The sequence below is a fragment of the Trachypithecus francoisi genome, unplaced genomic scaffold (assembly GCF_009764315.1).
Source record: "Trachypithecus francoisi isolate TF-2019V2 unplaced genomic scaffold, Tfra_2.0 Lachesis_group21, whole genome shotgun sequence".
Taxonomy (NCBI): Eukaryota; Metazoa; Chordata; class Mammalia; order Primates; family Cercopithecidae; genus Trachypithecus; species Trachypithecus francoisi.
The window spans coordinates 43733812-43740588 of record NW_022681467.1 but is presented as its reverse complement, the minus strand read 5'-3'; the positions used below and the strand labels follow the sequence as shown (position 1 = coordinate 43740588).

Below are 6777 nucleotides of genomic sequence, written 5' to 3'. Positions count from 1 at the left end.
ACGCAGGGGGCACAGCAGGGGGAAAGACCCGGAGTCACGCCTGAGCCCCTGTGGTTTGAGGAAGTGACAGAGGCCTGTCTGGCAGGAAAGTAACTGCAGAGGGGAGACCATAAGGCCAGGGCAGAGGGCAGGGCTGTGCTGGGCACTGTGGGCTGTGGATGGGACCTGGCATTTATTCTTGGGTGAGGGGAACATGTTAGAAGATTTTAAGGAGGGCAGGAACGTTTGGGGATAATGTGTATTTTAGGAATCTCAACCAAGTAAATTCATAGTTTGAATGTTCCCAAGACTTCTGCACAGGCAAAGTGAAAGATGGTTTCTAGAGCTATGAGATAAGAGTATAGCAAAAAAAGAATTACTAAGTTTCTAAAGGTCATTTCAAATGGTGGATTTCCACCTTACAATTGAGAAAAATAAGTAGATTGCAAGGTTAATGGAAAGTAGAAAAGTTTCTTGACTTGTGTGAACAGAAAAGAAACATCAATTTGAAAGGAAAACATTTATTCATTTACTTCCTCTGCAGTTTTCCTGACTGCTACATTTCAGGGGAAGGGATTGTTCATGAGGGTCAAGGACCTGGAGGCACAGGGAGGAGCTGGTGTTTTTGTTCCAGTCTGAGGGTCCTGGAGCTGGAGCCAATGGGAGGAGCCGGTGCTGCCACAGATGTCTTAGGGTCAAGGAGCTGAAGATTCCAGAGGATCTGGTGCTGCTGTTCCAGTTTGAGGATCGCAGGGCTGGAGACCCAGGGAGAAGATGGTGCTGCTGTTCGAATTTAAGGATAATGAAGCGGAAGAGCCAGACAGGAGCTGGTGTTGCCACTGCTCAAATCTGATTGAGTTGGAGCTGGAGCCGGGGAGTGGAGCCGATTCTGCCTTTGAAGTCCGAGAGTCATTGATCTGGAGGTCCAGGAAGGAGCTGGTGCTGCTGTTCTAGGTTAAGGGTCATGGAGCTGTAGACCCAGGGAGGAGCTGTGTTGTTTTAGTTCGAGTAGGGAAGCTGGCGACCCAGGGAGGAGAGGTCCTGTTCTAGTTTGAGGGTCGTGGAGGTGCAGACCCAGGGAGGAGCAATGTTGTTGAAGGTTGAGGATCTGGAACCTGGCGACCCAGGGAGGAGAGATCTTCTTCTAGTTTGAGGGTCGTGGAGCTACAGACCCAGGGAGGAGCAATGTTGTAGTTCGAGGGTCTGGAAGCTGTCGACCCAGGGAAGAGAGGTCTTGTTCTCATTTGAGTGTCATGGAGCTGCAGACCCAGGGAGGAGCAATGTTGTAGTTTGAGGGTCTGGAAGCTGGCGACTCAGGGAGGAGAGGTCATATTCTAGTTTCAGGGTCGTGGAGCTGCAGACCCAGGGAGGAGCAATGTTGTTGTAGTAAGAGGGTCTGGAACCTGGCGACCCAGGGAGGAGAGGTCTTGTTCTCATTTAAGGGTCGTGGAGCTACAGACCCAGGCAGGAGCAATGTTGTTGAAGGTCGAGGGTGGGGAGCTAGAGACCCAGGGAGGAGAATCTTGTTCTAGTTTCAGAGTCGTGGAGCTCCAGACCCAGGCAGGAGCAATGTTGTAATAAGAGGGTCTGAAAGCTGGCGACCCAGGGCGGAGAGGTCTTGTTCTGGTTTGAGGGTCGTGGAGCTGCAGACCCAGGCAGGAGCAATGTTGTTGAAGGTTGAGAGTCTGCAACCTGGCGACCCAGGGCGGAGAGGTCTTGTTCTCGTTTGAGGGTCGTGGAGTTGCAGACCCAGGGAGAAGCAATATTGTTTAAGTTCGAGGGTTGGGAAGCTGGAGACCCAGGGAGGAGAAGTCTTGTTCTAGTTTCAGGGTCGTGGAGCTCCAGACCCAGGCAGGAGCAATGTTGTTAAAGTTTGAGGGCCTGGAACCTGGCGACTCAGGGAGGAGAGGTCATGTTCTAGCTTGAGGGTCATGGAGCCCCAGACCCAGGCAGGAGCAATGTTGTTGAAGGTCGAGGGTCTGGAAGCTGGTGACCCAGGGCGGAGAGGTCTTGTTCTCGTTTGAGGGTCGTGGAGTTGCAGACCCAGGGAGAAGCAATATTGTTGAAGTTTGAGGGTTGGGAAACTGGAGACCCAGGGAGGAGAAGTCTTGTTCTAGTTTCAGGGTCATGGAGCTGCAGACCCAGGCAGGAGCAATGTTGTAGTTTGAGGGTCTGGAAGCTGTCGACCCAGGGAGGAGAGGTCATGTTCTAGTTTGAGGGTCGTGGAACTGCAGACCCAAGGAGGAGCAATGTTGTTGAAGTTCAAGGTTCTGGAAGCTGACGACCCAGGGAGGAGAAGTCTTGTTCTAGTTTGAGGGTCGTGGAGCTGCAGAACCAGGAAGGAGCAATGTTGTTGTAATAAGAGATTCTGGAAGCTGTCGACCCAGGGAGGAGAGGTCATGTTCTAGTTTGAGGGTCGTGGAGCTGCAGACCCAGGGAGGAGCAATGTTGCAATTTGAGGGTCTGGAAGCTGTCGACCCAGGGAGGAGAGGTCATGTTCTAGTTTGAGGGTCGTGGAGCTGCAGACCCAGGGAGGAGCAATGTTGTAATAAGAGGGTCTGAAAGCTGGCGACCCAGGGCGGAGAGGCCTTCTTCTAGTTTGACAGTCGTGGAGCTGCAGACCCAGGCAGGAGCAATGTTGTAGCAAGAGACTCTGGAACCTGGTGACCCAGGTAGGAGAGGTCTTCTTCTAGTTTGAGGGTCGTGGAGTTGCAGACCCAGGCAGGAGCAATATTGTTGAAGTTTGAGGGTCCGGAACCTGGCGACCCATGGAGGAGAGATCATGTTCTAGTTTCAGGGTCGTGGAGCTGCAGACCCAGGCAGGAGCAATGTTGTTGTAATTATAGAGTCTGGAAGCTGTCAGCCCAGGTAGGAGAGGTCTTCTTCTAGTTTGAGGGTCGAGGAGTTGCAGACCCAGGCAGGAGCAATATTGTTGAAGTTTGAGGGTCTGGAACCTGGCGACCCATGGAAGAGAGGTCGTGTTCTAGCTTGAGGGTCGTGGAGCTCCAGACCAGGCAGGGGCAATGTTGTTGAATTTTGAGGGTCTGGAACCTGGCAACCCAGGGAGGAGAGGTCTTGTTCTCGTTTGAGGGTCGTGGAGCTACAGACCCAGGCAGGAGCAATGTTGTTGAAGGTCAAAGGTTGGGGAGCTGGAGACCCAGGGAGGAGAAATCTTGTTCTAGTTTCAGGGTCGTGGAGCTCCAGACCCAGGCAGGAGCAATGTTGTTGAAGCTCGAGGGTCTGAAGGCTGTCGACCCAGGGAGGAGAGGTCTTGTTCTCATTTGAGGGTCATGGAGCTGCAGACCCAGGGAGGAGCAGTGTTGCAATTTAAGGGTCTGGAAGCTGGAGACCCAGGGAGGAGAAGTCTTGTTTTAATTTGAGGGTTGTGGAATTGCAGACCCAGGCAGGAGCAATGTTGTTGAAGTTTGAGGGTCTGGAACCTGGCGACCCAGGGAGGAGAGGTCTTGTTCTGGTTTGAGGGTCGTGGAGCTGCAGACCCAGGCAGGAGCAATGTTGTTGAAGGTCAAGAGTCTGGAACCTGACGACCCAGGGAGGAGAGGTCTTGTTCTCATTTGAGGGTCGTGGAGTTGCAGACCCAGGAATAAGCAATATTGTTTAAGTTCGAGGGTTGGGAAGCTGGAGACCCAGGGAGGAGAAGTCTTGTTCTAGTTTCAGGGTCGTGGAGCTCCAGACCCAGGCAGGAGCAATGTTGTTGAAGGTCGAGGGTCTGGAAGCTGGTGACCCAGGGCGGAGAGGTCATGTTCTAGTTTGAGGGTCGTGGAACTGCAGACCCAAGGAGGAGCAATGTTGTTGAAGTTCGAGGTTCTGAAGCTGACGACCAGGGAGGATCCGTGTTGTTTTGAGTGTTGTGGTTCCGGAGACCCACAGAATAGCCGGTGCTTCCTTTCAAGTCTGAGAGTCATTGAGCTGGAGATCCAGGGAGGAACCGGTGTTGCTGTTCTAGTGAGGGCAGTGAATATGGAGACCCAGGGAGGAGAGGGTGCTGTTGTTCATGCCTGAGGCTTGTGGAGCTGGAGAACCAGAGAGGAGCTGGTGCTGCTGTTTAAATCTGTGGGTCCTGGAGCTGGAGCCTTGGGAGGCAGATGGTGTTGCAGTTGTTCAGGTCTGAGGGTCATGGGGCTTGAGGTACAGGGAGGACCCACCGCTGCTGTTCAAGTCTGAGGGTCGTGTAGCTGGAGAGTGGGGAGGAGGTAGGCTTGGTGTCTGATGTGAGGGTGGTGGAGCTGTAGATCTGGGGAGGAGCCAGTGCTGCTGTGGAGTTTGAGGGTCATGGAAGTGGAGACCTAGGGAGGAACCAGTGCTAGCGCCATTTAAGTCAGAAGGTCATGGATCTGGGGTTTTGGGGAACAGCCACTGCTGTTGTTTAACTGTGGGGAGGATCCAGTGTGTCAACTGAAGTTTGAGGGTTTGGGAGCTGGAGAATCAGGGAGGAGCCGGTCATGTCACTGTATTTTGAGGGTCGTGGATCTGGAGACCTGGGGAGAGGCCGGTACTGCTGTTGTAGTTTGAGGTTCGTGGAAGTGGAGACAGAGGGAGGAGCCGGTGCTGCTCTTCTAGTTTGAGGGTAGTGGAGGTAGAGATCCCGGGAGGAGCTGGTGCTCGCATTCAAATCTGTGGGTCCTGGAGCTGGAGCCCTGGGGGGCGGAGCCAGTTTTGCCATTCGTGACTTAGGTTCTTGGAGCTGAATAACCAGGGAGGCGGCGGTGCTGCTTTTCTAATGTAAGGGTCACGAAGCTGGAGACCTGGATAGGAGGTGGTGCTACTGCTGTTCAAATCTGAGAGTTGTGGAGCTGGAGCCTTGGGGAGTTGCAGGTGCCGCCTCTCAAGTCTGAGAGTTGTTGAGCTGGAGATTCAGGGAGGAGCCGGTATTGCTGTTGTAGTTTGAGGGTCATGGAGCTGGAGACTCAGGGAGGAGTGGTCCTGTTCTAGTGTGAGGTTGTGGAGCTGGAGACACCGGGGGAGGGGGAGCTGGTGCTGCTGTTGTTTAAGGCTGAGGGTTGTGGAGCTGGAGACACTGGAGGGAGCTGTTGTTGCTGTTGTTCAGGTCTGAGGGTCATGGGGCTTGAGGTACAGGGAGGAGCCGCTGCTGCTGTTCAAGTCTGAGGGTCATGTAGCTGGAGAGTGGGGAGGAGGTAGTCATGGTGTCTAGTGTGTGGGTGGTGGAGCTGTAGACATGGGGAGGAGCTGGTGCTGCTGTGTAGTTTGATTGTCGTGGAACTGGAGACCTTGGGAGGAGATGGTGCTATCGCCATTTACGTCAGAAGGTCATGGATCTGGAGCTTTGGGGAACAGCCCGTGCTGCTATTAACTGTGGGGAGGATCTGGTGTGTCAGTTGAAGTTTGAGGGTTTGGGAGCTGGAGAACCAGGGAGGAGCCGATCATGCTATTTTATTTTGAGGGTCGTGGATCTGGAGACCTGAGGAGAGGCCGGTACTGCTGTTGTAGTTTGAGATTCATGGAACTGGAGACAGGGGGAGGAGCCAGTGTTGCTGCTGTTCATGTCTGAGGGTTGTAGAGCTGAACACCCAGGGAGAAGCCAGCACTACGGCTTTTAAAGTCTTTTTTTGAGGGTCATGGAGCCTGAGACCCGGGGAGGAGCCAGCGCTGCTGTTCAAATGGCTTCTCCCTGAGTCTCCAGCTCCATGACCTTCAGACTAGGACAGCAGCAGCAGCTCCTCCTGGGACCTTCCAGCTCCACGACCCTCACACTAGAACAGCAGCACCAGCTCCACCCTGGGTCTCCAGATCCACGACCCTCAAACTAGAACAGCACCTCCGGCTCCACCCTGGGTCTCCAGATCCACAACCCTCAAACTAGAACAGCAGCACTGACTCCTCCCTGGATCTCCAGCTCTACAACCCTCAGACTTGAGGAGCTGGAGACTCGGGGAAGAGCCAGGGCTGCTCTTCTACTTTGAGGGTTGTGGAGCTGGAGACCCAAGGACAGCAGCTGCTGCTATTCTAGTTTGAGGGTCTTGGAGCCAGAACCTTTGTGAGGAGCCGGTGCTGCCTTTCAAGTCTGAGAGTGATTGAGCTGGAGATCCAGGGAGGAGCTGGTTTTACTGTTCTAGTGTGAGGGTTGTGGAGCTGGAGACCCTAGCAGGAGCTGGTGCTGTCTTCTAGTTTGAGGGTAGTGGAGCTGGAGGTCTCAGGAAGAGCTGGTGCTGCTGTTTAAATCTGTGGATCCTGAAGCTGGAGCCCTGAGGGAGAGCTGGTGTTGCTCTTGTTCAAGTCTGAGGGTCATGGGGCTTGAGGTACAGGGAGGAGCCACTGCTGCTCTTCAAGTCTGAGGGTGGTGTAGCTGGAGAGCGGGGAGGAGGTAGTCTTGGTGTCTAGTGTGAGGGTGGTGGAGCTGTAGACCTGGGGAGGAGCCGGTGCTGCTGTGTAGTTTGATTGTCATGGAACTGGAACCTTGAGAGGAGCTGGTGCTTCGAGCATTTAAGTTAGAGGGTCATGGATCTGGAATTTTGGGGAAGAGCCTGTGCTGCTGTTTAACTGTGGGGAGGGTCCGATGTGTCACTTGAAGTTTGAGGGTTTGGGAACAGGAGACCCAGGGAGGAGCCGGTCATGCCATTGTATTTTGAGGGTCGTGGATCTGGAGACCTGGGGAGAGGCTGGTACTGCTGTTGTAGTTTGAGGTTGGTGGAACTGGAGACAGGGGGAGGAGCTGGTGCTGCTGCTGTTCATGTCTGAGGGTTGTAGAGCTGGAGACCCAGGGAGGAACCGGTGTTGCTGGTCTAGTCTGAGGGTAGTGGAGCTGGAGACCCAAGGAGGAGC

At 54.0% G+C, this 6777-nt stretch overlaps 1 long non-coding RNA gene across 3 annotated transcripts; it reads left to right on the top strand.

The window, feature by feature from the left end:
• The first annotated feature begins 934 nt into the window (after positions 1-934).
• LOC117068885 lies at positions 935-6399 on the top strand. 3 transcript variants are annotated; one of them, XR_004431271.1, is made up of 3 exons: positions 935-1403; positions 3052-4102; positions 5045-6399. It is a non-coding gene; the product is annotated as an uncharacterized LOC117068885 (long non-coding RNA). The 3 variants fall into 3 exon arrangements; XR_004431273.1 differs by lacking the exon at positions 5045-6399 and having other exon boundaries at positions 3052-3112; positions 3404-4774; XR_004431272.1 differs by lacking the exon at positions 5045-6399 and having other exon boundaries at positions 3052-3501; positions 3698-4774.
• Positions 6400-6777: the final 378 nt, after the last annotated feature.